Source organism: Nannospalax galili, unplaced genomic scaffold (genome assembly GCF_000622305.1).
Source record: "Nannospalax galili isolate Female #2095 unplaced genomic scaffold, S.galili_v1.0 scaffold446, whole genome shotgun sequence".
Classification (NCBI taxonomy): Eukaryota; Metazoa; Chordata; class Mammalia; order Rodentia; family Spalacidae; genus Nannospalax; species Nannospalax galili.
In genome coordinates this window covers 59,692-82,633 of record NW_008355468.1, presented here as the reverse complement: position 1 = coordinate 82,633, position 22,942 = coordinate 59,692, and positions in this window count along the sequence as shown.

Sequence of the window (22,942 nt, the reverse complement as noted above, 5' to 3'; positions counted from 1 at the left end):
ACTCGCTATTCACAATGCTGTTCTCAATCTCAGAGATCCATTTGCTCTGCCTCACCAGTGCTGGGGTTACAGTTGTGTGCCACAGTGCCCAGCAGTTGAAATTTTGAGTCATTTTGATTTTTTCTGTCCCAGGGCTGATGACAGAGAGGGCCACAGGGTAGAACGCAGTAATACTTAAGAACTTAAAGGCAGATGCTTATGGGACTAGCTCTGCTCACCTGAGGTTTCATGGTGTTTCTGGGCTCTTGAGTCTGTTCCATACTTTTAAGATTGCTTGAAAATTTTAAGTGTTGTTTTCAATGCCTCTAGGGCCTATCGAATTTACAATTTCAAGAAACAGTGGAAAGAAATCACAGGGGGAACGACTGCATTCAGCATCTTCCGTGTTTACACTATAGCTTGTGTCTGCATGCCATGCCTGTCATTTATAAAAAAGAAATACCATTTCCTGTTAAGTCTTCTGTTTGCAAAAATCCTCATACTTCTGCAGTCCACGACTGCAGCTATGTCTGCATCAGCTTTCTGAGCTGCAGTGTTCATTCACATCATCTATATTCAGAAGACTATTATGGAGATTTTAAAGGCATTTTCTACCACTGGAGGTGTATTTGTTTGTTATTGCTTTCTGGGTCTCTATTGTCTCCTCAACTAGGAATCTATGACAAAAAAGACCCTGCAACACTTTCATTAGAAAGGTCATAAAGGAATATGTTTCTACAGGAGATGTGAAAATTCCATTTGGACTTATTCACCAACTGAAAGAGATATATTCAAGGGAGGAACCATATGCTCAGCAAAGACTACATGACAAAGCGGTGGGGACTTGTTTATTAGCTCTTTCTTAAAGGAGAGTGAAAGCTGATGGAAAGCATTTTTGTGCGATAAGTACATAAATAAGGAGCTGTGTGCTCAGTTTTCTGCAGCCATTACAACATTGCCCATTAAGTGTGCTTATGGAGTATTCAGTGACAAGAATATTGTTTGATGGACATATCCTACATAATGAGACTTTTTTTTTTAGAAATTGTATTTTATTTTAAGTTAAAGTCTAGAAATGTCCAGAACAATATTTCCAGATGAAAGGAGTGGATCAGAGGAATTTAATGGAGGTTCATTTAACCTTTAACATCCCAGCAAGTAACAGCATGTTTAGAAGGGAGGAAAAAAGAAAGAACAAAAAACAATTTCAAACTAATGGTTGTTTTTATTTAGAAAAACACACATATAAAGTTTTTGACAGATAGCGCTTTTACAAGGTTATTATGTTACCCTGCTGAGGTATTTAAAACCTGTTCCTTTATAGTGATTTTTTTTTCTTTTTTTCTTTTTGAGACAGGTATCCCTGTAGCCCCAGCTGTCCTGGAACTCACTATGTAGACCAGGCTGGCCTCGAACTTACAGAACTTACAGAGATCCGCCTGCCTGTGCCTCCCGAGTGCTGGGATTAAAGGCATGAGCCAACATGTCCGGCTTATAAGTGAATTTTTAAAAGTTTGAACACAGGGGTTGGAGAGATAACCCTTGCAGAGCACCTGAGTTTGATTCCCAGCACTCACATGGCAGCTAAAAACCTTATGTAACTCCAATTCCAGAGGAATCAGATGCCTTCTTCTGACCTCTAAGGGCATTGCACAACATGGCTGCACTTACATACATACAGACATTACATTTATACACATAAAATAAAAATAAACATTAAAAAAAATTTGAACAAACACACGTCTCCTAAATCCTGATTGAAATTACACACACACACACACACACACACACACACACATATGTGTGTATATATATATATATATATATATGGCAAAATTGTCACCAAGTGTTGAGTCTAGCCTAACCTACACCTGTTTCACATCTACTGATGACAGGACATTGATCTTGCCAAGGACACCAAAGTCTTCTATGATTCTCAACCACCCTCTGCAGCTGTATACTTGGCTGATCCCACCCTTTCTTTTGCTTATTCATTGTGTTTTATTTTTCTGTCCCCCATGAAGCCACTTCTCCCTTTCAAATCATAGAAGTGGAGAGACCAGCTTTAGTTCCATCTTTTATTTCGTGGGCACAGTTTGTGAGGCAATTCGACCTAGCTCCTTGACAACATGAAATCTATTTTACAGCACGTTACAGTCCTATACCTCCAAACATGATCTCTGTAGGAAACCAGGATGGCATGCTTTAGGGCAATATGGATCTGAAACTTTAAGATCAGGCTACAATCTCTGCTGAAGGGAGGGTTACTGAATATAGCAGCCATCAGGTCCCTGCCTCACAGAACACTGCAGGACTAGCAGGAGAAAAGTGGTTGGGTCAAAAGTTTAAGCTCCTTTCTCTGAGGGAAAGCATCTTGGTCAACAACCCTTAGCCCACTTCCTTGGTCTGAACAAATAACTCTCAGCTATCACTAGCTAAAAGAATAGGCCAGGTTAAAAGTTGACTCCTGAGCTAAAAGCTAAAACTTTACTATGCTTTCTGTCCTAAGGGGGAAAAAAAAAAAAAAAACATCGTGGCCAATAAATTACCAGATAGGCACTGGTAACCCTGAGTAAAAGTTCAAGCATCCTGCTTTACAAACTGCCTCTAGCTGCACCAACTAAAGGCAGTATGTCCTGTTTCTTGTCTAATAGTGCCCTAAATCTTTGTATGTAACTGCCAAACCCCAAGTGACTGCTAGTCCCTTGTATTGTATAAAAACTTGCTGAATTTTTTTAAAATAAATTTGACTTGCTACAAAAGATTTCAAGTTCAGGGCCGGGCCCTGCACCACCAGTATTGCATCACAGAAGCAAGGTTCTTCCACAAGGCAAAGAGGACCGCGGCAATCTCTTCTTTTAGCTTTGAACTTGTAGCTACAGAACACATGGATATGTGCCTCCTGGACTAGATGATATGATACAGTGTAAGTAATTCCAAGAATTCACCACTGTTGCCCGAGTTCTCTTGGGGTCTCTTACACTATCAGACAAATCATATAACATAGCTTTATGTGAATTTTTCATTTTATATCTTGAGTAGGGAGGGGGAATGAAGGAAATTGCAAGGAAAAACCAACCAACACCGTGCACCCAGCTCTGCTCCGCTTGGTAGGCAGTTCCAGATTGCTTCCACGCCCGACCACAGTCTCTGTTAACTTTTGCTCACACATCTTGGGCCCGCAGTCTTGCCCCAGGTCAGTAAATGCCCCCTCTCATGTCCACATGGGTGAGACACCTGGGCCATCTTTCTCTCCACGCGCACTGCATTTTGTGGCTTCCATCCCAAGATGGCACAGAAAGCCTCTCCCTCTGTGGCTAGCTCTCCACGGTCAATTCTCAGCAGCAGGACCGCCCCTCGAAGGAAAGAGGCTGTTCTGGACACAAGTGCATTACACCTAAGTTGTGGCAAATATCTTCATTACACATATTGGCTCTTTGTCATTTGAAGAACTCTGATCCACGTCTACTTTTTGCCCTTGAATTTAGTTTCAAGGGCAAAGCCTTAACCAAAATATACTGCTTTCAGGACTCAAAGGAAAGGCACACAGACTCCTCAAACCTTTAACAAAAGTGACACATGCTACTTCTACTCATGTTTTCTCTCAGCATAAGCCATGTTACCACACATGATATTAACGGTGCATGAGAACACAGAGAATGTGAGTTGAGATGAATAACGCAACCTGCCACAAATGGCTAGCAGCAATTTCAAATTTAATACGTGCAAAGTTTAAATATTCATTTTCCCTCCTCAGAAAGATATGTACTTCTCTTGTTCTTCCTGTCTGACCAAATGAAGCCTCTGTGTATTTGCTTGACTCAGTCAGTATAAGACCTAGAGCCTGGATGGATGGCTCAGTGGTTAAAAGTGCTTGCTGCTCTTCCAAAGGACCCGAGTTTGGTTCCCAGCACCGACTTCAGGTACCTCACAACCACCTGTAACTCCAGATTCATGGAATCTGACACCCTCTTCTGGCCTCCTCAGGCTTCCATGTACACGTGCACATATTCACACACATACACATCAATGAAAAGTTGAAATGAATAAAATAAAGAGATCCAGAACAATATAGGAATTCCTTTCTCTTTAACCAACCATAGCACTTCTATCATAGTTATCTAAATAATCATCTCTGTTCTCACAAGACTATGGCTGGAAATATCTAAACACGATCTGCTGTAGCCAATCACCACACAACAGTCAGTGAAATAGAAACTGAGTAGTATCAGATGAGTATTTAAAATCCTTCAAAGCTTTCCATCAGGTATATAAGACAACTAAGTTCTTGGAGGTGATCCCAGGACCTGTAGACTTGAGGAATCTACCTCTCTGTCCTTGCATGGAGTTGTTCCCCACTTTGCCTATCATGCCTTGGACCCTACAACATGAAACTCCTTCCCGTCTCTGGCATTATGCAGGTGCCAATAATAATTTCTTCTTAATCTAAATAGTTACCCTCCCCTTTGATTCCAAAATGAAATTCTGCCTCTTTAAAGGGTCTTTCTCTGACAACTTATCCCAACTAAAGACTCCATCTCCCACCCTAGTATCAATCTATCCTCTATCATAGAAGAACATGTCTATCACTCTGCTGGTAATGTCACCTGAAAGGCACACCTTTAATGACTTGGTCACCAGGACTATGCTCCTGGGGAATGCCTTGGGTAAGTATTGAATAGTGAGGGAATTTTGTCCCATTGGAGGCATGCCCTCCTTACACAGGATTGAGAGAGTCTGACCTGCTCAGTTTCTCTTTTCTTCCAAGTTCACAGTGCAAGTAACTTGCTATGTCACATGTCCTCAGTGTAATGTGCCACCATCACCAAAGGTCTGAAGTGTCAGTACCCGCAGTCTTGGAGTGAAAACTCCTAAAGTATGAGCCAAATTCTTTCTTTCCTCACTATAAGCCAACTGCCTCAGAAGCCCCACTGTGCCAGTACATCAACATTGTTCTGTCTTCTGTGTGGCCTAGAGTGAGTCTGTTTGGTAACCAGGGAGAAGAGATGTGGCATGTCTCATGAAGAGGACTTCTTTCCTCTGGAACTACCACCAACCTTTCAGGTTGCCCTAGAAGACCTATAGCATCCCAAGCCACTGAGATAGTGGTTTTACACAGGATGTGGAACTACATCAACTCTGGAAATCTAGTAAGTGATAAACTAACCACTTCTTATAAGAGGATTTCATTTCAGATCTGCCTACTGATACCTTTTTTCATCCCTGGCAACCTTTGAGATAAAGACTATCTAATATCTATGCAGACTTGAGATTTGGGTGCAGACCACCACTGTTTATCATGTGTGTGCATTGATACACGGACACAAGGGGACATACACACACACACGCACACACACACACACACTAGGAAGAAAGTAAAAGAGAATGAGAAGAAACAGAGAGATAGAAATAAAAAGGAAACAGACAGCTCTTTTATATTCCTGACTTTCTTTCATAGTATAGTAGCTTTAAAATTCCAAGTATATTTACTCAAGGGTACTGATGCTCAGAAGATATCCCAAAGATATCTTTCCTGTGTTGAGTACTTTGAATTGAAGGAAATTAAAGACATAGAAACAGCACATGTGAGATCGCTTTGTGTCTTCCTGTCTCCCATTCCTTCTCCCCTAAGCAAAGCTTAGAAAGCAGAATTCCTCTTCCTTGAGGCAAGGGTAGAACCCATAGAAGCTTAAGTCATGCAAAGGAGAACACAGCCATCATCTTCCTCCTCCCTGCTCCCACCTTTTGTCATCATTGAAGATCCTCATTACAAAGAGATCATTAGTACAGCAGGGATGCAGGAAGGACTGTAGCTGCCAAAGAGGAGTCAAGAAGGCGGAGCAGGCCTTGCCGGTCCCCTCCGCCCCCCTCGCAGGAGCACAGGAGCGACAAGGCATGAATTTCACCCTTTTCTTCTCTCATGTTTCTGCAGGAGTGTTTATTCTTCCTCAAACCTAGGCAGAAAAGTAATAGCTCGCCTTGAATCTTTGAGTCTTCATGCAGAACTTTGATTACATCAATTTGTATTTTCCCTTGTGTTCTAGTTTCAGTTCTGTGGCTGTGATAAAACACCCTGACAAAAAGCATCACAGATAAGGAAAGGGCTTTTTCAGCTGACAATTCCTAGTTACAGTTCATCACTGAGTAGAGGACAAGGCAGGCCCTTAAAGCAGCTAGTTAGATCACATCCGCGGTCAGGACTGAAAAGAAATGAATGCAGGCAGCCTGCCTGCTGCTGTGTCTCCTGTAACTTTCTCCTTCCCAGGGAATGGTGCCTCCACATTGGGCTGGGCCTTCCTACATCAGTTAAGAACCAAGACAGTTGTCCGCAGACATGCCCAAAGGCCGGTCTGATCTAGGTGATTAGTCAACTGAAAGGCTCTTCTCAAATAATTCTAGGTTGTGGAAGCTGACAGTTAAAACTGACGATTATGCCTTGGGAACATGGTCTTGCTGTTGTTGCAGATGTGTCAGCCAGCATCCTTGCAAAAGCAATGAAAGGAAGTACCATTCCTTTCTACCCTACAAGAGGATGAGAAAAATGGCACTTTCAAGTCTTCTTCTTTAAATATAAGATTTGGGGAGTTTTATTTTGTTTTATTTTTTTAAAAAACTATGTAAGATTTGATTCTGACCAACTGTCTTTATTTAGTACATGAAGATTAGCATCTGTATCTACAATTTTTTTTTTTTGGCTTTTGCTTTTAGAAAAAAATGGTAATCTGTCATTAACCTGTACCAGGAGTACAGTGCATGGTTCAGTTGGGATATAGACAACAAATCACATGACAGTGAGTGGCTCTGATGACGTGGTCATCAATAGAACTCACAACAGCTTCATATTCCTACGTTTTTATGCAATATTTTCCAGGACCTTATGAAAAGATTAAACTGAATTTCCTAAACTGGATTAGAAAGCCATTGTTTTCCAAGCCCTGTAATCATACATAAATTGTAGGAATTTGCCAGTTCCTAAAAGTAGAAAACCAGGCAATCCGTAAGTCTATTTCAATCTAATTCTTTTTAAAAGGATGGTTTTCCAACAACTCTAGTATTATCATCATTTCTTATCTAGCTGCAGCTTCTGGCGATTCCTGCCTTCCCAGACTGTTTCATTTTACATAGAGCGTCTTATATTGTGTTAGTAAAGAATGGATATTGAACTACTTATTATGTGTTGAAAATTTCAATCAACAAAAGTTTTTTGAGACATTATATAACAGGACTGTTTTGAGGTCCACACATGCAAAGTAAACAGTCAAGAATCTTCTGAGTTGAGCTGGGGCGCTAAGAGTGGATAAATTCCTCGCCATACAAGGCAAGGCTGAAGTTCAGATTCCCAGAATCCACACAGAAAGTCAGACAGGCATGGCAGCTAGCCTGTAATGGAATACTGAAAAGGCAGACACGGTGGATACGTGGAACAAGCTGGTTAGCCAGACTAACCAATGAGTGAGCACTGGGTTCAACTGAGAGACCCTGCCTCAGTGTATGAGGTGGAGCGCAATCAAAGAAGACACCAGTATTAACTTTGGGTGGGCCTGCACACATACACTCAAGAATATGCACGTGTGGCCATGTACATGTGAACACACACAGAGTAAAAAAAAATCCTTATAGTCATGGTACACAAATTCCACTGTAATGTGATATCTTGGTTCTAGGATTTAGGATTTAGGTATTGTATCTTTAATTAGCTGTAACAAATTTCTTTTTCAATTTGTATTAATATATTGATGTAATAAGCCTGAGAATATGTGTTATTTGCATAGGCTCTCTGTTTCTAACTGATCAGTGAATATGTGTTATTAATATTAGCACATATACCTGCATCCATGGGATTGCTTTATTGTGCCTTGTTTTCCAAGCTGAGATAAAAATCAGCCCTCACTTTTACCTCTCATTCTTTCTTCTTCTCTGCCCCTCACTCCTTCCTTCCTTCCTCTGTCATCCTCACTTAAGAAGAGTAAGATAAACAAGACAATGTAGTAGAATATTTTAACTGCAGTGTAACCACGTTATGAACATTTGATTTCGACATTTTTCCAGTACGATTTTCAGTCAATTGTAATTCACAATTTGTTTTCCTCTTTCCCTCAGTAAGTATCTGCCTGATGTGTCTGGGGAAATAACGACCGTTTTCACACTGCTTTCTGAACTGTTTCTGACACCATCACTCACCTTTCGTTTGATGCTTTTGGTAAATTTTCCAAGAAGACATGCCTGCTCTATTTGAGCTTTCCAGTTTTATTCAATTCAGAGCATTTCTTTCTGTAAATTTAACGTCTTGAGATTTTCATTCATGAGTATTGTATTTACATTATTTTGAACCCTCCCTCTCTCCAATCCAGCTCGTCCCATGTTCTCCAAACTCCCTCTCAACTTCATGACTTATTTATTAGTCCTGTTGCGTGTGTGTGTGTGTGTGTGTGTGTGTGTGTGTGTGTGTATGGAAACTACCTACTGAGTTCATGTAGTGGTGCTAGTATGCACATGTATTTAGGGCTGACCACTTGGGATTGGATAATCTAATAGGGAGCTTGACCCTGGAGAGAACTAATTCTCTCTCTCGGTAGCCATTAATTGTCTGTAGTGTTTCATGTAGAAACCTTCAGGGACCTTCTGAAATTTCTCCAGTCTACATTGACATGTCAGGTGATGTTGTCATGCAGGTCTTATTGAGGCAGCCATATTGGTGAGATTTCATGGGTGCAACTTCTCTCTCATGTCTAGAAGACACCCCCTAGCAGCACTGAAACACTATTTACTAAATTAGGAGTATTGTTTATTTTTTTGATAACTAGATGTTTATTTTAATTTTTAACATGCATCTTTAAGACTGAAGACTTCAGAGCTTGGCAGTTTATCTTATGTCTCTATCAATTCTCCCCTTCTTTGCACATGCATTTTCTTTTGAAAGGTTACAAATATACATAAAGTATATCTCAGTTCATTTCTGTCTCTGTCATCATTATTAGCTGTTCATCCTTATCATCATTGTTATAAGTTAAAGATAAATTAGAAAATGGTATAGCTTTCCTTAGCTTTTGCTTTATTCAGCTTTCTGCCAGTATATTGAGAAAAACCCGACATGCCTACTTATGAAGTAAAGAAAAGTTAATTCTGGCACTTGCTTCTGAGAATTCAAGTCCAACATTGAGCAGGCCTATTGCTATAACGCCAGAATAAAGGTGGACACCACGAACCAGGAAAGGGAAAGAGAAAGGGCAGGGCCAGTCACCCACAGTACTCTGGGAGGTGTGTCCCCAGTGACTTAAAGGCATTTCACCATGCCTTCACTTTCAGATGTCTACAGCTCCTTCCAGTATTGACACCTGGGGACTGAGCTTTATAATGAAGTCACATTCAGAGCGGGGCAGCCACCAGCTCCACATCCACTCAGCATCAGCAGTCACCTCTCCTGCTTTCCTCTGCTCAGTCAACCACTGTCAACACTCTGATCTGCATTTATGTGGTCCATGATTTTAGTATTTTGCATGTGTATGCTCATTTCTGTACACATAGATGAATAATTCAAATATGTATCTTGATATATGTATCTCAAGATAGTCTATCATTCTGAACCTTGCTTTTTTTATGTTTATGTTTCTGAATTCATTTATCTTTGACATACAATACACCATTTGTTCTAACTTGCCATATTTCCCAAAGTTTTTCCTCTCCCACTGTCATACCTGATTACGTCACACCACTTCTTTTCAAGCACCCAACACATTTTTCTCTCGGCATTTACTGAAAATATAAATACCTCATAAACTCCACTGCAGCTACCACAAGACAACTTCCTACAAAACCATTTCTCCCTCTTCTGCATTTTCCTCACCTTCTCTCTGACATACTTTTCTCTGTGAATCTCTGACATTTTATCCTTCTGCTATCTGTCATCCCATTTCTGGAGAACGTTTAATTTTTTTAATGTATTTTAATTTTATGCATATGATTGTTTGCTTACCTGTATGTAAGTGAACCACATGTGTGCAATGCCTGTGGAGGCCAGAAGAGGGTGGTGTATCCTCTGGAACTGGAGTTGCATATGATTGTTGGCCACAGTGTGGTTGCTAAGAACTGGATCGGGTCCTTTCAGAGCAGCAAGTGCTCTTGACTACAGTATCATCTCTCTAACCCACCCATTTATGGAGAACTTTTAAAGATCACTGTGATGGTTAGTTCTAATTGTCAACTTGACACTTCCTTTAATCGCCTGAGAAGAACTTCAGTGGGGGACTGTCTAGATCAGTTTGACCTATGGTATTGTCTGTGATGGGTTATTTCGATTGCCTTAATTGCTGTGACCAGACCCAGCCTGAACATGGGGAGTGTGGTGGTCAGAAGACAGCTTTAAGAGGTGGTCTTCATTTCCCATTTCATTGCTTGCTGCACTCACCAGGCTGCCTAGCCTGGGCACCATTCCCAAGTTTGGGGCCCTAGACTGTGAAAGCTAGCTGAGCACAAAGCATGTATACATACATTTCTCTCTGCTCTGGACTGTCTTAAGCACCTGTCACATAATTTCCCTGTTGTCATGAACAATAATAACCTTGAATTGGCTAAAATAAACCCTTTCTCCCCTAAATTATATTAGGGTGTTTACCACAGCAAATTATGGCACACCAACAGCATAGGTTTTCGACTAGTTACAGGCTAAAATTTCTTGCTGTTTTCAAATATCTTTGGGTCATTTTCAGTACCCAATATATTATGAGACGTTAAAAGTTATTTTGAAGAAGGCAAGATGCATGTGAAGCCTAAGCAAGTTAATAACCCTAAAAAGTGGAAATATATGGCATATTGTGATGTTGATGGATAGGATTTAGTAGTGAAATCCAAAGCATCAGGGATAATTGGTATAATGTGTGAGGTGAAAGAAATTAGGGAAAGGAAATAGGTATTTATTGTTTAGCAATTTCCTTCAAGATAAGATTTCTATCTTAGATGCTTGTTAGGATGCAGGGTAGTGAAACAACAGGATGTTCTAAGGAGAGGTGAAATATTTCATCTTGCAAGGAAGTTCATTAGGCTCAGGATATAAACAACTCAGTAGCTTCAGAAAGTCTCTGAAACTTACCAGATTTCCTAGGCCCCGTTCTTCCCACTCCTTATAGATGCTAAGGCCTGTGAGAGAAGTTCTCAGACCTCCTGAGCTTCCTGGAAGAAGCAGATCAACCAGTCTGCCAGGAAGAGGCTCAGACCAACTACACTACCTCAAAAAGACAGACTCCAATGTTGCTGAGCTGTCTGTATATTGTGCACTGCACTTCAGGTTCCTTTTTTTTTTTAATGTCACGCACTCTGGGATGGGCATTGGTAATGCAGCTGTTTTTAAATGAATTCTGTTGCTACGAGTAACCCTTATTCCTCTAAGTAACTCCAATAAACTCACTGGTTCACCGTGATTGACTTTGCTGACATCTCTTATTTTGGTTTGTCACTGGTTCCCTTTCTGGGGCAAATAGATGTTTATTCATGTCTCCCGGAAACTGTGTCACACAGCAGTATTATTTAGCATAACTGCCCACAGAAAGAGAAAGGAAGTCAGGAGGAAGCAAATGTTCTACCTGATGTCATTTTATTTCAGCTACTTTGCTACATTGCCAGACTATCTGGAATACCCTGCCAAGGCATAGTTTCTGTGAAATACTGCTCTAGGGGGAGTGACTACTTCTAGATGAAAACAATGCTTTATGAAGCTAAATGAGATTCACAGTACTTTAAATGCAGTCATCCTTCAGCATCCACAGGGGATCCTGGATTCCCCTGGGGACACTAAAAGCCACAAATGTTCAAATTTAATATATAAAATGTATTAATATTTGCATAGAACTGACTCACATCCTCCCACATATTTTAATCATGTCTAGAGTATTTCTAATATTTAACCCAAAGTATATTTTACATAAATACTAGCTATACTGCATTGTTAGGGAACAAAGTTAAGAAAAAGCCTATTATGTTCAGTACACACACACACACACACACACACACACACACACACGCACACATTTTGAAACAGTGTCTTTTGTAGCCCAGGCTGGCCTTGAACTCACTATATAGCTGTGTCTGGTCTTGAACCTCTGATCCTCCTGCCTCCAGCACCCAAGTGCTAGATTACAGGCATGCATCACTGCACAAAGTTTCTATGGTGCAGGCATAGAACTCAGGGCTTTGTGCTCTACTAACTGAACAATACCGCACTCCAATTTTTAGAACTAATTTATCATCATTTGGCACTGGAGATTGAAATGACTCCTTCAGTTGACATTACAGTGGTTAAGTTATAAGAAACATGATTAAATAAAGAAAATGCAAAAAAAAATGGTAGTTAAAACAGAAATGGATTATATTCATGTATATGAGGGTACAGTGGTTAAGTTATAAGAAACATGATTAAATAAAGAAAATGCAAAAAAAAAGGTAGTTAAAACAGAAACGGATTATATTCATGTATATGAGGGTAGGTGTGTGTGTGTGTGTGTGCGCGCGTGTGTGTGTGTGTGTGTGTGTGTGTGTGTATGTGTTGTGGTCAGAGGACATCCTAGAGTGGTGGTCTTCATTCACACTTTGTAATTCTCTATAGCATACCCCAGGCTACCTGGCCTGGAACATTCAGGAACTGTCCTATTTCTGCCTATGTATCTCCACAGAAATGCTGGGATTACAGACTCAAGCCACCATGTCTGGCATCATGTGTGTTGCCTAGATCTGAACTTAGATCCTCATATTTTTACTTTTCCTGGAAGCTTTTATCTGCTGGTCCATCTCTCTGATCCCAAGAAACATATTTTAAAGCATTCAAATCTGAGGATCTTATTTGGAGAATAAAATTGATGTCATCTGGCAATTTCTTAGCAAAGTTATCCATCTTCTAACAGTTTCCACTTTGCTTTTCTCACTTTTGTGCTATTTCTGAATTTTATTTTTTAATAATTTTCTTTGGAATATGACTTTTCAAAAAGACTTACAGGAGGAGATGAAGTAAATAGTATCTTTGCAATGACCGGTCCAGGTCTTTTTCCTAGCTGTCTCTCAATCAGTTAGTTCTACTGAAGCTGATGGGCCCATTACGATCCATGTTATTTACTGGATGCCTGTTCTGTAAGGGCCACTAAATCTAAAGTGGACATTTAGCATTTTTGTCAAGGAGCTTTTGCCCCAAAGTGAAAAAAATCATTGAAGTAAGACTTATGAAAGTGCATAGATTTATTTTAATTACCAATATTTATTATTATTTTTATTGTATATGTGTATGTCCATTTACCACAGTGCCCATGTATAGGTCAGAGGACAGCTTTGTGAAATTGGTTCTCTCCATCCATCATGGAATCTGCAGATTAAAATCAGGTCTTCAGACAAGTACCTTTAGTACCTGAGCCATCCCATCGGCCCATATTCCTAGAATATGGAAGCATGTAGTAAGAAAGTCAAGTAATATCCTAGGAAATACATTTAAACTGAGATTGAAGGAAATGAAGGATTTAACCAAGCAGGAAGGCATTTCAGACAACTATAAAAAATATGACAAGGACTAATGCATTTAGGAAACAAAAATAAACTAAACCACTGTGTCTGGCTGGAGTAGAACAGGCAGAGGAAAGGAACATATTTTATGACTCTAAGAAGGAAGTTGAGATAAGGAAGTTGACTATTTGACCATATAGAAAGAGGTTTGCAAGTAATATGCTACATAACCCTAAAGTGGCTTCTAGGAGAACCAACTGTTATTTCAGAGAAGACCCTCCAAATTAGCCACTAAGTTACAGTCAGGTAAGGCAGAGATGGTAGTTCAGCTCTTCAAGGAAGAGATGCAGGCTTGGTTACCTCACCTTCTTTCATCTTCTAGTAAGGAGAGTAAAGATGAGAAAAAGGTGTAAAGTCGGAAAGGACACAGAATTGCCCATGTTCATTTTCAAAGCAGAGCTGAAAACATGGGAGTTACTTGAGTAGTAACTCCCTAGGCCTAGGCCTAGTTTGAATGGTCAGCTTGACATAATCTAGAATCAGCTGGGAAGAGAGTCTCAATCAGAAGCTGTCTAGATCAGTTTGTCCTGTAGGCATATCTTTGGGGAATTTTCTTAATTGGATTAATTGAGGTGATAATACCCAGATGAATGTGGATGGTACCTTTTTATGAGCTGAGTCCTGGATTGTATAAGAGTGGAGAATTTGAACTGGGCACTAGAAGCATATGTTTAGTTTTCTGTGCTCTTGACTGTGGATACCATGTAATTAGCTACTTTGTGCTCCTCCCCTGACTTTCCCTGCAGTAAGGGATTGTAATCTGGAACTGTAATCCAAACAAATCTTTTCTCCTCTCAGTTGCATTCTGTCAGGGAATTCTTATCCCAGCATCAGAAAAGAAACTTGAATTGGAACAAATGTGGGGAGTGGAGTAGAGACTAGGGAGCTGAACAAGGAAGCAGCCAAGGCACCAGACTGCACACTTAGGTCGGAGGTCATTATTTCCACTCTGTCAACTGAGACTTTCTGAAGAATCACTTCAAGGAGTCTCCTATAAAAGCTTCTATCAGGGCTAAACAATCTCCACCCTTTGATCTGCTCCTACACACAGGTAGAACATGTTCCACACTCTAGAGAAAGCCCTAAGAATGAAAAGGTGAGATAGAGAAATGAGGTAAAGAATTATCTACCATACTTCCAGAAATCAGATGACATAGGAGCTGGGAGATGCTCCATTAAAATATCTGCTCTTGCAATCAGCCAAATGACTAAATATCGGATGTTGTAAGGATGTGAAGTGGAGAAACACTTTGATATTCAGCATATAATTTATTCAGTGTAAGTGTTAATACTATCAATCTGGATCTCATTGCTTGGTTCAAAAATGTGCTCATGAAAATCCTCTCACATATACACAAGCACAAAGATACACAAACACACACATGCACACAGACAAACACACACACATGCACATTCACACAAAAATACACAAACACATATACACACCCACTCACCCACAAATACATATACAAACACACAATCATGCTTACATACAAAAATACACATGAATACACACATATATACATAAATAAAATATACATATAAACACACACTCACAAATGTATACACATATACCACACACATACACAAATACACACACATAAACATACAGATATACACATACATACACACACTAGCGTAGTCATATCTCACATCAGTGGCAGAATTCAGAAGGAATTAATTAGATGCCTTACATCCATGTCTTGGTGTGCAGAAGTAAATCTACAAGGAAGTCATTAGACACTGAAATCATACACCTTCTTCATTTGAGGAATTTTTAAAAATTCTGGCAATTTAGGATTCCAAGAGGACAAAAATGTAGATAGAATGTCCAGATCTGAATGGCAAGAGACTTTGTAAGTCATCTAGTTTACACGCATTATTGTTCTGAAAGTTATTAGATTTAACTTTCATTGGTAGTTATGCTTGCTACAGGGCAGACGCTTGCTCAGTTAGAACTAGGCAAGGGCAGATGGAAGAGAAGCAATTAGTAGGTGTGGTGCTATGGTCCCATACGAGACAAAATCAATAAGGCCTACTAATTGAAATTTGAGGGAACAGATGAGTGAAAATAGCCACCATTTGAGAATTTTTAAAAGAAACAGTCAGGTGTGGTGGTACACTCCTGTCATCCCAGTGTTAAGGAGACTGAAGTAACAGGATTGTGAGCCCTAGCAAGACTCTGTCTCAGAAAAATATTTGAAACTCCAGGTGCAATTTCTTAAAATAGGGTATAATGGTGAGTGATGGAACTTCAGTGAGAAGGTGAGAAATTTAATTTGTGGCATAGCTGAAGATTTCCTAAGGAAAAAGAAATCTGTATGTACTCACCTAGAGTTGTGTCTTGGGCATCTGTAAAAAGATCACTAGGTGAAAATAGTAATATGAGTTATCTCCATGACCTCTATTTAGAATAACAGAGAAGGGTGAGAGTCTCCGGGATTAGACTGAGGAGGGAGGGAAGGAGAAACATAGAGTGGGAGGGAGGGAACACAAGACAGACAGAAAAGGGGGTGGAAAAAGAAGAGGAGAAGAGGAAGAGGCAGCACAGCAGGAGGAGATGGAGGAGGAGAAGGTGAAGGAGGAGATGGTGACGGAGCACTGGGAGGAAATGGAAAAGATGGAGGAGGAGGAGAAGGTTGAGGACTGAGGAAAAACAGGACTTAAGGCAAAAGAATCCTGAAACTCTGAACATTCAAGGGCAAAAAGAGGAGTAATGGCTGCTGGTAAAGAAGGCAAAGGGGTCATCTTCGAGATGTGGGGAGGGGGTAGAGAAGAGTCCAGAAAAGTTCATAAGTTTGCTGAGAATACTCAGCTGTGTAGCAATTTCAACATAGCAAAGATAAAAATACATTCCTTTATCCCAGGCTTCTTGCAGGACAGGGTAGCTTCATGAGGAGTATTTACAAACCAAAAGCATGATAGAGATTAAAATTTGTTTATTTACTTTCAACCTGCGAGTCAAGGTGGGGCTGATGGGGAGAAATGCCATGTGGTGACAGGGACTAAGTGAAGAGACACAGGTCTCCAGGGGTGGGAACTCTCTCACGATGTAGCTATAAAGGGTTGCTTATCACAGAAAAATCCCAAAGAAACAGATATTGTCAAAATCTTAGAGATGTGGACATTTGAGTGCAAACGCCTGAATGAGTAAGGACTCAGCAAGGATGGAGGGATGGGGGAGGAATGGATGGGAGACGGGGCCTGGATTTGAATGAGAAATGTATGAAATTTAAAAAGCTCAATCAAAAAATTATTTTAAAAAATCTTAGAAATGGGAAACTGTGCTTTGTAGAGTTTAACTTGTGTAGGACCACATAGTAAATGCCACCACAGAGGTTCAAAGATCTGCCCCACTTCCAAGTCCAAGCTAACGTCATGTAAAGCCATTAATAAGATCTTCAGCCAGACGTGGTGGTGCACACCTGCTATCCCAGCACTTGGAAGGTAGAGTCAGGAGGATCAGGAGCTCAAGTTGATCCTTGATTGAATAAGGCCTTTCTCAAACAAAACAAAACAAAACAAAACAAATTGAAAATCCCTCCTGCATCATCTCAGCTTAGACATGTGTACTAAACACAGAGCATTTTTGTCATCTGGAAAATCAAGCATCACGTAAAAATATACCTCACACATGTCAGAGAGAAGTCAACAGAAATATTCTTAGAATTTAGTTTTTTTCCCATTCCCTAACATTGCATTTTATACTTCAATATATACAATACTTTAAAAAAATGGGTTATAGAAGGTGTTAGAAGGCACATGATTCCCAGTATGTCTTGGGGCATGTAATCACTATGCTTTCAGGAGGATTTGCACTCCATGAGTGTCTTCTTTCTTAATCTTCTCTATATTTTCATCTCTTTTTATGATTTCTAAAATATAATATTCCCTTATGAAACATTGATTCTAGTTTATTGAATATTTATTGTATCTTATTGAGCTGTACTGAATCAAATAAATAAGAACATAGATTCTAGTCCTAAGACATGATTAATTATAAGGTTATTTAAATATGGATATATATTATTCTAACTATAAATGATTTATTCTTGAACAACTTTACTCCCAAGGAACATATTTCTACTGCTGAAAAATGTATGAGGGACATGCGTGCGGATGTGAGCTTATGGATAGTATGATATGTGTTTTTGATTAGTAGGTCTAACAAATTGAAAGCCAATTTCCCTCGTCTTCTGTGAGAGTCTGTTGGTTATTAATAGCTCTTCAAGGAAAACTTTACTTGTCACTCCCGTTAAAGTTGGCTGGTTATGCTGTGTCACAACCGAAGTGACAAACAAAAGAGAAGTGCATTTCTATCTCATGTGAGAGTGAGCAGGCTGGAAGGTATGCACCTCTGCTCCATGTGTTATCTAGAGACTTGACATCTCCCACAAGGCGTTTGTTTGCCCTCCAAGAAGGTAATTTTTATAAATATTGTTTTAATTGCTTTTAATTATGTGTCTATATGGGAGGGGATTGTATGCACATGAATTCAGGTGCCCTTGGAGACCAGAGGCATGTGATTCCTGGGAGCTGGAGTTAAAGTCAGTTGTAAGCTGCCTGACATGTATGATAAGGAACTGAACCCTGGTCCTCTGGTAGAGCAGTATTGCCTTGTAACCACAGAACCATTCCCAGACCCCTAAGAAATCAACTGTTAAACTTTATGTGCATCAAAATCTGATGAAGAACATAGTCAAACCAGATTGGTGAGCCACCCTTGAACTCCTGATTCAGTAGGTTGAGGTAGAGCCTAATAATTTACATTCCTAACACTTGCTTTCAGTCTGTTAGGAAATAGACACTCATGTGCAAAGCACGTGCTGTAAACCACTACCCTAACACACAACTTACTCTGCCGGCTCTAAGTATATGAGCCACGTGGTCAATCTTTCTCAGTTTACAGAACGGGAGGGAAAGAAATGCATTTTTCCAGGTATACTTTTTAATGTAAGGGTCAGGAGAGATGGCTCAGCAGTTATAAGCACTGGCTTCTCTTGCAGAGGAGCCGGGTTTGGTTCCCAGGACCCATATGGTTGCTAACAACCATCTGTAACCCAGTTCCAGGGGATCTAACACTGTCTTTTTACCTCTGCGGGCATTACACGACACAAGTGCACTTACATACATACAGGCAATACACTCATACATATAAAATAAAGATAATAAATGAAGTATTTTTTGAAAAATTTAAAGTGTGTGTGTGTGTGTGTGTGTGTGTGTGTGTGTGTACCAGTGCTGTGGTGCATGTGCAGAGGTGAGAGGATGAATCTGGGGACTTAGTTGTATCCTATCAGTATGTGGGTCCCATGAACTGAACTCAGATTGTCAAGCTTGGCAACAGGTACCTTTACCCATTGAGGCATCCCTCCAGCTCTCACCCAGGTATAGTAATAGAAAAATCTAGAAATGCATACATACATATATGTGTACACATATATACAGATGTTTCTACATGTGTATGCTTTTGCTCATGCCTTAAGAATTAATCACATGACAATGAAAATAATAATTGTACATAGTCAGAAAATCTTAGATATTGTCTCCAGATGAGCACAGATAGCATCTGTGTTTAGGTACTCAACTAAAACTCAGGAGGTTTTATAGCCAAAGTGAGTAAAGGAAAAGATCTGAGGAAAACAGTCTGAGACTCTTCCATAGTTCCAGGGATGAGCACGTGCAGCAACCAATGCCATCGTGGCCTAACCACCATGTTCATGACCACCATGTTCATCCTGTTCACCAGGTGAAACCTGGGCCTATTCTAAACACTACAGGACAAGTAACATTGTCACTACAGGCAGCTGATCAATCTGTGCCACCCACTGATACCTTGAATGTTTTTCGGTGAACACTGAATGTGTGAATAATTTCTGAAAAAGTTCAGTAATCATGGTTGGCCCCTGTCCAACTCTGTCTAGGTTAGTGCACAAACTCTTCCTCTCTCTCTCAAATGCATGATTTTACTAATCCTGCTGCCACCAAAGACATGCTTCTGCAAGTCATTCCCCAGTGGACACATGGTGGGATCCGGGATCTCTCTTCCTCTTCAGTCACATAGTTCCTGCATCCTTTTTCGGTCAGTTCCCATAAACCTAGAACAGATTTTCCAAGAATAGTACAGCTTTGCGATGATGATGGAAATCATCTTTAGAGGGACAAACAAAAATAATAGCAATGGTCAAGATGTCAGTACTTCAAGTTCTGTGCTGACCACAGCACTATGAGCATACTCTCAGCTTCTCAGATGCTCTGTCAAGCACACCATACAATTGACTTTAATGATTATTGCAATTTTCTTTGCTATTTGATTATGAAAGTAGTCTAACAATCTCAAATCTGCATTAAAAGAACTTTCCAGCTTCTAAAGTATAATATTGAAAGTTATTTATGTTCTATTTCAAATCTCTTTGCCCACTTTGTTATAAAATTCACTCTATATTATTTATAAATATCATGTAAAAACTTTCTATGATATCAGCAAATACATAAACAAAATTTATTACGTCGGGTACTTTTCTAACTTGTCTATTTAGCATAGTGCCTTATTAAATTATTTAACCCCTAAGACCACACAATGATTTAGGCACTATTACTATCACTTGCCAGTGAGAAAACTTGGACACAAACATGCTCAGAGCTCAAGTTGAGCTGAAGCCCTTGAGTCCCTGATGCCCTTGTTGGTAACTACTATGAAATCACATTGCCTCCCAGAATAATTATTACTGTGTTATAAGGAGCAATAAAATACATTTTAAAGTATGCTGTAAATGGAGGGTTAGAAAGATCACAGGAATCTCTCATGCTCTAAAACATATTTTTCACTTTGGTAAAATTTTGTGCAGTGTGTATTTTAAGACATGTTACTAGGAAGTCATACTTGTGCTCAATGGAACTAAAATGGATCTCCAAATGAGGAGACAGGACCCATCTGGTCTGTTTCCATTTCGAAAAAGCCTGTGATTTTATTGCATGTTAGTATGAGTTCACTAAAACTACTCTCATGTTCTCATCGACGTTTTAATGGAAAAATACTATGCTTCTTAAACATTTCCACTTACAACCCCCTTTCCCCTAGAACTATTTACACAACCTTAAGCATATAGACATATAAAATAAAAGCACAAATCAAACATTTCCTGAAAATAAATCATAAAGAAATTTGTCTTAAAAATGATTCTTTGATATACAGTCATTGTACCATTTGTTAAAGATGAAAGCAAATTTTCAAGCTAATGAAATGAATCTATGTGCTTTTTTTAGATAAATAATTTAGTCTTGGTTGAATATTTGACACTGCATTGTTTAGAGCAGCTTTAATGTTTTTCAGAGGGGATTGAAGTTTTGAGATTTTATTCTTCAATGCTGAGAACACATCTTTGCTTATTGTACAAAATGGCAGCAGTTTGTTTAGAGGCATTGCGGAAATTATTGGAAATTCTGTCCTAATCTCAAGCCAGAAATTCACTTAATGATTTTATATGAAACTCAAGCCAGCAATTTAAACAGCAATGTCTAAAATTAAACATTCAACATAATCGAGAGGTATATTAATTTCATACTTATAAGCTAAGGAATAATGGTAGGCAAGTACTTAAAGTTTTCATTTTCTATAATTAAACCATCACATTTCTATAAGAGAAAACATTTATGTAGAGTAAAATCCCTGCAGATTCTAACATGCTAGTCTCAGATCTGAGCCAAAGTGCTCGGCTGTGTGTACTGGTGCCATGCCGGGCTACTAGTGTACGTGTGTTGTGTGTTCAGAACCAAGACTGCCGCACAGTCATGTGACATAACAAGGATGGCACAGCAGGAAACACTTTGGGGTCCTTACATATTTGATCTTCAATTCATTTTTGATCGTCGTACACTCAGAAACCTTTTACTGAGGCCAAAGTTTTCATAAGTCCTACATTCAGTGCAACGTACAGTTTAAGAAACTGGATTCTGGTTAATACAGAGATTCACGACTGGTCAAAGTGCAGAGAGTAAGTGATTGTGGAGTGCTCAACCCTAAACAGCACAGTCTCTTCCCTCCAAGGCTCAGGAAACAGTGCAGAGGAGGGGATGGCAAGACTGCAAGAGGCAGAGGTCAGAGAGGACAGCTGTGCAATGCTGTCTTCAGGACTGGATAGGGTTGTTGCACTTGTGACTCACGTTTAAAAGTTTTTCATTATATTTATTACGTTAATTTACTTGTGTGTGTGTGCTTGTGTTTGTGTGTGTATGTGTAGTGTGTGTATGTGTGTGTCTGTGTATGTGTGTGAGTCTGTGTGTTTGTGTGTATGTGGGTGTTTGTGTGTATGTGTGCGTGTATGTGTGTATTTGTGTGTGTGTCTGTGTGTATGTGTGTATTTGTGTGTATGTGTGTGTGTCTGTGTCTGTGTGTGAGTGTGTCTGTGTGTATGTGTATGTGTGTGTTTCTGTGTGTGTATGTGTGTATGTTTGTGTGTGTATGTGTGTGTGAGTGTGTCTGTGTGTATGTGTGTGCATGTGTATGTGAGTATGTGTATGTGTATGTGTGTGCACCTGTGTATGTGTGTATGTGTGTTTGTGTGTGTCTATGTGTGTATGTGTGTGTTTCTGTGTGTATGTATGTGTGTATGTGTGTGTGTGTGTGTCTGTCTCTGTGTATGTGTATGTGTGTACGTGTGTGTATCTGTGAATGTGTGTATCTGTGTGTGTATGTGTGTGTATGTGTGTGTTTGTGTGTGTATTTGTGTGTATGTGTGTTTGTGTGTATGTGTGTGTATCTGTAAATGTGTGTGTATGTGTGTGTTTGTGTCTGTGTGTGTATGTGTGTGTTTGTGTATGTGTGTGTGTTTGTGTGTGTATGTGTGTGTGTGTGTGTGTGCATGTGGTGAAGAGCAAATGTTTTATAGGGATACATTTTCTTTTTTTATTTTTTTTTATGTTTGTTTTATTGAATTTTTTGTGTCTTTCATACAGAACATCTCAAACACTCTTAATCACCTTTATACCCTGTCCCCACTGACACTCTCCCATAGCTCCCTCCCTCCCCTACTGTCCCTCTGGAGCCCACAGACCCTGTCATCCCTATTAAGGCCCACTGTGTCCTCAGTGCCCCCAGATGCAAATCCACCCACTGAGGTCTAGTCAGCCTATCTAGAGTCCCTTGTTTTAGCAAGATCAGCTCTTCCTCACCTAGCAGTAATTAGTTCCCAATATTTCTTGAGCTAAGATTGGAGGCTGCTGTTCATTTTCCAAGTTCTATGCTGGGTTTTGTCTGCCTGAGTTTGCATGGGACATGTGTATGCTGATGTCATTGCCATAGAATCATATAAGCAGGTTCCCAGGAGCTTGTAGGACTGTTTCCACATGGTCATGCACCTCCTCCCTGACTCTTACAATCTTTCTGCCCCCTCTTCTGTGATGGTCCTTGAGCCTTGGGTGGGTGAAG